The sequence below is a fragment of the Scyliorhinus canicula genome, unplaced genomic scaffold (assembly GCF_902713615.1).
Source record: "Scyliorhinus canicula unplaced genomic scaffold, sScyCan1.1, whole genome shotgun sequence".
NCBI classification, from domain to species: Eukaryota; Metazoa; Chordata; class Chondrichthyes; order Carcharhiniformes; family Scyliorhinidae; genus Scyliorhinus; species Scyliorhinus canicula.
In genome coordinates this window covers 6114-13993 of record NW_024055460.1, presented here as the reverse complement: position 1 = coordinate 13993, position 7880 = coordinate 6114, and the positions used below count along the sequence as shown (strand labels likewise).

Genomic DNA, 7880 nt, shown 5'->3' with positions numbered 1-7880 from the left:
CATTATAAACTCTCCTGTCTCTGCCTGGAATGGACCCACATTGGTCTTTGCTAATCTTTTCCTTTTCACGTTATGTTTCTCACCAATTTGCTCTCATCAGTTTCTTGGTCCTCCTTTGCTGAATTCTAATGGATCTCATGAATCTTTAAATTTTCTTATTAGGCATGGTTACATTTCCTGTTGGATTTTTTTCCTTAAAGGAATCTATATTTGTTGTGCATATGCAAAATACAAGTTGCAAAAATCCCATAGGCTGCTCTCGCCATTGACAGAGAGAGCTGACTGGAGGTGGTTTAACCCGAGGGTCAGCACACCTCAGGCAAGGGGCCTGATTGAGAAGGCGGGGCCGTCATGAATAAACTCAGCCAGTACGGGAGTTGAATCCTCACTGTTGGCCTCGCTCTGCATCACAAACCAGTCATCCAGCCAGCTGAGGTAACCGACCCCGCCTGATAAATATGTAATAATTCCTTAAACATTAGGTATTCCCTGTACCAATCAGTTTCCCAGTCCACCTCAAAAAACTTGCCCCTCATACCCTGATCGTTTTCTTCTGTGAGGAACACCCAGATAAATTAAAAAGAACCATGTAAACACCAGGGCCCATCTCCATGGCAACGTGGCACGCTTTGGGGGTTCCAAACAGAAATAGCAACTAAATATCTTCAAACTTCCAAACACCCTTTCACTCTGTGGTCCTTCTGCAATTTGAAGCCAGGTTTTAGCAACAAGGCTCAAAGAGCATCAGCCCACTGGAGGCAAAGTGTTGAGACCGGCCAGTCCAGCAGAAAGAAACCCTCCGACCATCTCCACTGACCACCTGTCAGAATGAACAAAATGCAGTCCTGGATGTAGGGCAGAAACAATAACAGCAGAATCCAAGCCCTGTAATCAATTGTGAAATTGTTGGTGTCACAGCAGGTCCGATGAAACATGTAATCCCTTCTCACGTTGAGAAGTGGACGGCCTCTCCCCAGTGTGAACTCGCTGGTGTCTCCTCAGGTTGGATAATTGGGTAAATCCTTTCCCACACTGAGAGCAGGCAAATGGCCTTTCCCCAGTGTGAACTCGCTGGTGTCTCCGGAGGGTGGATAAAGGAGTGAATCCCTTCCCACACTGAGAGCAGGTGAACGGTCTCTCCCCAGTGTGAACCCGCTGGTGTGCCTGCAGGTTGGATAACTGAGTAAATCCCTTCCCACACTGAGAGCAGGTAAAAGGCCTCTCCCCAGTGTGAACCCGCTGGTGTATCCGCAGGTGAGATGATTGAGTAAATCCTTTCCCACACTGAGAGCAGGTGAATGGTCTCTCCTCAGTGTGACCATGCTGGTGGCTCAATAGGTGGGACGAGTCACGGAATCCTTTCCCACATTGGGAGCAGGTAAATGGCCTCTCCCCGGTGTGAATTCGCTGGTGTCTCAATAGGTGGGACAAATGAGAAAATCCTTTCCCACACTGAGAGCAGGTAAACGGCCTCTCCCCAGTATGAACTCGCTGATGTGTCTGCAGATTGGATAACTGAGTGAATCCCTTCCCGCACTTAGAGCAGGTGAACGGCCTCTCCCCAGTGTGACTGCGTCGATGAATCTCCAGCTCATATGGGAATCTGTATCCCTTCCCACAATCCCCACATTTCCACCGTTTCTCCATGTTTTGGGTCCCCTCGTGACTCTCCAGGCTGGACAATCAGTTGAAGCCTCGTCCACAACACAGGTACGGACCCTCCCCACTCTGAATGTTGTGATGTTTTTTCAGGCCGTGTAACTGGTTAAACCTCTTTCCACAGTCAGTTCACTGGAACACTCTCACTCGGGTGTGTGTTGTGTGGGTCTCGGTGCTTTTCCGGTCACACTGATGTTTCCACAGTCAGTTCACTGGAACACTCTCACTCGGGTGTGTGTTGTGTGGCTCTCGGTGCTTTTCCAGTCACACTGATGTTTGAATTCTTTAGCTGACATTTTGGGCAAACATTTTTCATTCCACATTCATAGTCTGAGGATATTCAGGTTCCAAGGAAGGGAGTGACTATCGGATTGAGATTTAATATTTGAGATTTCTGCCTGTAATTCCTCCTCGTCAAATATCCTGTAAAAACATTTTACAAAATTAATCACTGTCAGTACAGTACAGGATAGAAACTCAGGACAGACAATTCTAGTTTCTATGTCATATTTTTTCCTCTCGGGGCAGCACGGTGGCCTAGTGGTTAGCATAACCGCCTCACGGCGCCGAGGTCCCAGGTTCGATCCCGGCTCTGGGTCACTGTCCGTGTGGAGTTTGCACATTCTCCCCGTGTCTGCGTGGGTTTCGCCCCCACAACCCAAAAATGTGTGCAGACTAGGTGGATTGGACACGCTAAATTGCCCCTTAATTGGAAAAAATAATTGGGTAATCTAAATTTATAATAAAAAAAAAAATAAAAAAATATTTTTTCCTCTCTCATTCCCCAAAAGCTGCAAATCTTCACCCCACACACTTCCTCCATTCTCTTTTTTAAATTTAAAGTACCCAATTCATTTTTTCCAATTAAGGGGCAATTTAGCGTGGCCAATCCACCTACCCTGCACATCTTTGGGTTGTGGGGGCAAAAACCACACAAACACAGGGAGAACGTGCAAACTCCACACGGACAGTGACCCAGAGCCGGGGTCGAACCTGGGACCTCGGCGCTGTGAGGCTGCAGTGCTAACCACTGTGCTGTATTTTGCCTAATTCCCATTCTGCTGTGTCTAATAATAATAATCTTTATTAGTGTCACAAGTAGGCTGACATTAACGCTGCAATGAAGCTACTGTGAAAATCCCCTCGTCGCCACACTACGGCGCTATTCACCCTCCCTATTCTCCTGAAAATGCTAATTCAGGCTGATTGTCAGATCCATGCTCACAGCTTCCTGTCCAGGAGGTCACAACAAATATGAGCTGCAACCGAAGAGAAAGTACTGGAAAATCTCAGGAGGTCTGGAAGCATCTGTAGGGAGAGAAAAGAGCTAACGTTTCGAGTCCAGATGACCCTTCATCAAAGCTAAAAGACAGAGATAGTGGGAAATATCTATACATGAAAGATGACTCCATTCTCACCCAAATGTTAAAATTAGAAATGTCTCAATAAAATATTTTCTGAAAGAAAAGTGAAGAAATGCGCCAATAAAAGAGCGCAGATGGATTCAGCGGGAATGGAGCCACCTTTTCAACATGGTGGCCTGACCCTCAGGAGGTCTCTCGACCCCCCGCTCTCTGGGGACCGGTGAAAATGATGACTGCCGACATTATCTGTGTTATTGACCAGAGGCTGAGTGTGCTGACTCAATATCTGTGAGCTCATGAAGCCCAGCTGCAAAACGCCAGGAAGAGGCTCGATGATCCTGAGGAGAGAATCCTGAACATTCAGCAAGATGCCTCCTCGATGGAGGCAAGAATTCAATCCTTTGAAAACCAGCCGAGTGGCTGGCGGAGGTCCCAGAGGACCGAGGGTCGGAGAAAGAACATCCGAGTCATTGGTCTGTCAGATGGTCATCATTGAAATTACAGGGCAGCACGGTGGCCTAGTGGTTAGCACAACCGCCTCACGGCACTGAGGTCCCAGGTTTGATCCCGGCTCTGGGTCACTGTCTGTGTGGAGTTTGCACATTCTCCCCGTGTCTGCGTGGGTTTCGCCCCCACAACCCAAAAATGTGCAGAGTAGGTGGATTGGCCACGCTAAAATTGCCCCTTAATTGGAAAAAATAATTTGGTAATCTAAAATTTTTTTTTTTTAAATCATAGAATTTACAGTGCGGGAGACGACCACTTGGCCCAGCGAGTCTGCGCCTTGGAAACAGCACCCCACCCAAGCCCATACCTCCATCCCATCCCCGTAACCCCACCTAAACTTTTATTTGGACACTATGGGCAATTTATCATGGCCAATCCACCTAACCTGAACATCTTTGGACTGGGAGGAAACCCGTGCACCCGGAGGAAACCCACGCAGACACGGGGAGACCGTGCAGACTCCGCACAGTGACCCAAGCTGGGAATCGAACCTGGGACCCTGGAGCTGTGAAGGAACTGTGCTAACCACTGTGCTACCGTCCGCCCAAAATGATGTTATTTTCTGTCCATTTAGTGTGGAGGGCAAGGCTCCCGCTAGGTTCTTCGACGACCGATTCACATCAAGCTGGATATGAAGCCTGGGCGTTTCAAATTAGAAAGGGTGCATCGGTCTTGGAGGCCGAGGGATAATTTTCATCCGAGGCCTGTTATCATTCACTTCCACAACGTGAAAGTTCGCCAGAAGGTCCTGGAGACGGGTACGGTGAGGTGGTGTCTGGCTCCAGGTGGGAGTGAGGAGTCAGGATGTTTCGGCAGCAACACAAAGTGTCGAGGCTTCGATGAAGTTCAAAGGCAGCACAAGCCTGTGGGGAGTGAATTACATCAGGCTTTATCCTGCAACCCGAAAAATGGTCTCCAACAACTCCATCAAGTCTTTCAATAATCCAACTATTGCCTTGGCCTTAATTAAATCAATGAAGGGCCAGGATCCGGAGGGATGGTTTGCAGCTCGGACTAACTCAGGTTCTAATCCAGACTCTTTCCCTGTCATGGTGTTGTCTGAATTTCAGAATCACAGAAATACACATAGTGACAGGAGTAGGCCATTCAGCCCCTCGAATCTGTCCTGCTGGTGGCTACCACCATGGCTTCGCCTCCTTCTTCACCCTGATGTCGCTCTGCTTCACATTACTGAGAAGGCATCCCTCTGGCAAAGCCATGCTGACTATTCCTGCCTCTCGAAGTGGAGATGGATTTGTTCCTCCTGAATGTTCTCCAATAGTTTCCCTACCACTGACGTGAGACTCACTGGTCTGTAGTTTCCTGGCTTATCTCTACAAACTTTCTTAAATAGTGGGATCATATTAGCTGTTCTCCAGTCCTCTGGCACCTAACCTGTCACCAAAGAGGAATTAAAAATTTGGGTCAGGGCCCCTGCAATCTCGCCTCCCACAGCATCCTGCGACACAATTCATCCAGACCTGGAGATCTGTCCACTTTTAAGCCTGCCAACACTTCCAATGCCTTGTCACTCCCTCTGTCAACTCGCTCAAAAAACTCTCGGTCTCTCTCCCCAAGTTCCATATCTACCTCCTCATTCTCTTGGCTGGAGACAGATGTGAAATATTTGTTCAACACCCAAACCAACGTCCTCTAAAGTTTCTCTCCATTTAGATAATAAGTTGCCTTTTTATTCCTCTGACCAAAATGGATAACCTCACACTTATGCATGTTAAATTCCATCTCATCAAATGTATTATGGAAGTCCAAATACGTCTACATGACCCCATTATCCACTTGGCTTATTACTTCAAACAAATCAGTCAAACATGATTTACCCTTCACAAAATCACGCTGATTGATGGATTGCGGTTTGATTTTCCAAATGTCCAGTTACTATTTCCTCAATCATGGATTCCAGATCTCCCAACAACAGCTTTTAAACTAACTAGTTTCTGCCTTTTTGAACAGGAGGGGTTACATTAGTCTTTTGTTCTAATGCAGTGACATTGTCAATGCCCCCGCGCGGTCTCGATGAGGTTGTTTGCGGAGAGAAGCCGGAAATGACGACAGTGAGTGGAGAATGTTTATTGTTTCACTTTCGGCGCTAGGGCTGCACTGGGGTTTGTAAACCCCGCCCCCCGACACTGACCTCTCACCTGACGATGCCAGGGCAATGATTGATGGCAGCTCCTGGCCAATAGGGTTCAAGTGGCGGATCCTCCAGCCAATCGGAGTGAACGAGGAGGCGGGACTGGGCCGAGTGAAGCATGCGCAGTGCAATTAATGGCGGCGCAGAGAAAGTTCTTTCTGGGATCCACAATCCGTAATGGCGGGACCGAGGGAGAGATGAATCAGCCGCGTCGTTGGACACACTTCGTAAATATGTTATATAAACTGAAAACCCGTAATAATAACCTACCGGTACCGCGGGGCCTGCAGCTTTCTCACAGACGGGACAATGGAGCTGCCATCTTTATCGCGCGCTAGCGGGGTTGCGCATGCGCACCCATCAACTTTATTTGGGCACCAGCAGCAGTGCGCACGCGCACCCGCCATTTTTATTGGGGGCAGCAGCAGCGCAGTTCAGGCTCAGTCGCCATCATTGTTGAGGGCATCATTTTTGAAATGTTTCATCATGACAAACTATTTCACTCAGTTACAAATTCCTATTTATGAGACAGAACAATGATACATGTCCAGGGCAGTGACAATAATTCAGATTTATTTTGTGCCATGACAGAATAAAGCTTTTTGAGACATTGGGTCTCACGGTAGCATGGTGGTTAGCATCAATGCTTCACAGCTCCAGGGTCCCAGGTTCGATTCCTGGCTGGGTCACTGTCTGTGTGGAGTCTGCACGTCCTCCCCGTGTGCGCGTGGGTTTCCTCCGGGTGCTCCGGTTTCCTCCCACAGTCCAAAGATGTGCGGGTTAGGTGGATTGGCCATGCTAAATTGCCCGTAGTGTAAGGTTAATGGGGGGATTGTTGGGTTACGGGTATACGGGTTACGTGGGTTTAAGTGGGGTGATCATTGTTCGGCACAACATTGAGGGCCGAAGGGCCTGTTCTGTGCTGTACTGTTCTATTTCAGAGAAATGTTACAAAATAACAATTTACACTGATCCACAAGAGGAGATATTAGATTTTAAGGATAATCTTAACAGAGGAAAGTGAGTGAGAGATTTTTAAGGAGGAAATTCCAGAGCTTGTGGCCCAGTCAAATGATAAGAGGTCAGTAATGGTGGACCGAATAAAATCAGAAATGCTATAGTGGCCGGAATTAAATGAGGGCAGAGGTCTTGAAGGGGTGTGTGTGGAGGAGATAACAGAGATCAGGATGATCACAACTACAGGAAAAGAAGAAGGGGAAATTTCAACTTTTGGTACTTCTTAAAAGGAAAGTGAGCCCAGGGGATGTGTAAACAAGACTTGTTTGTATTGTATTTGTTTTATTGCCACATATACTGCGGTGCAGTGAAAAGTATTCTGTGTACAGTCTTAACTTCATAAGATACAGGAGCAGAATTAGGCCATTTGGCCCAATGTGTCTACTCCGCCATTCTATCATAGAACATAGAACATTACAGCACAGAACAGGCCCTTCAGCCCTCAATGTTGTGCCGAGCCATGATCACCCTACTCAAACCCACGTATCCACCCTATACCCGAAACCCAACAACCCCCCCTTAACCTTACTTTTTCTAGTACACTACGGGCAATTTAGCATGGCCAATCCACCTAACCCGCACATCTTTGGACTGTGGGAGGAAACCGGAGCACCCGGAGGAAACCCACGCACACAGGGGGAGGACGTGCAGACTCCACACAGACAGTGACCCAGCTGGGAATCGAACCTGGGACTCTGGAGCTGTGAAGCATTTATGCTAACCACCATGCTACCCTGCTGCCCCCATAGCTGATCATAGCTGATATGTTCCTCATCTGCTACCTACAATGCTAAAGACCAAGAGCTGTATTGCAAAATCAGTCAGAGCATCTCCTCTCGAGAACACATGACCTAGGAGCAGGAGTAGGCAATTTAGCCTCCCGAGTCTAAATACCTTCAATGTGATCATGGCTGATCCCATCCTGGGCTCAACTCCACCGTCCTCCATAAGCCTTCAACCCATTACCAATTAAAAATAACTCCTCCCTGCCAATAAACATGTGTCTCGGCCATATTGGGGAATGCAAAATATGTATGCCGGCTATTTCTTCCTTGATGATAGATTCCAACATCTTCCCTACTACCGAAGTTAAGCTCACTGGCCTATAATTTCCTGCTTTCTGCCTACCTCCTTTTTTAAACAGTGGTGTCACGTTTGCTAATTTCCAATCCACCGTGACC

At 47.6% G+C, this 7880-nt stretch overlaps 1 long non-coding RNA gene across 1 annotated transcript; it reads right to left on the bottom strand.

Moving 5' to 3' along the window:
- Nucleotides 1–1831: 1831 nt before the first annotated feature.
- Nucleotides 1832–6006, bottom strand: LOC119959599. The gene is made up of 2 exons (XR_005459233.1): nt 5953–6006; nt 1832–2082 (listed from the first exon to the last, which is right to left on the bottom strand). It is a non-coding gene; the product is annotated as an uncharacterized LOC119959599 (long non-coding RNA).
- Nucleotides 6007–7880: the final 1874 nt, after the last annotated feature.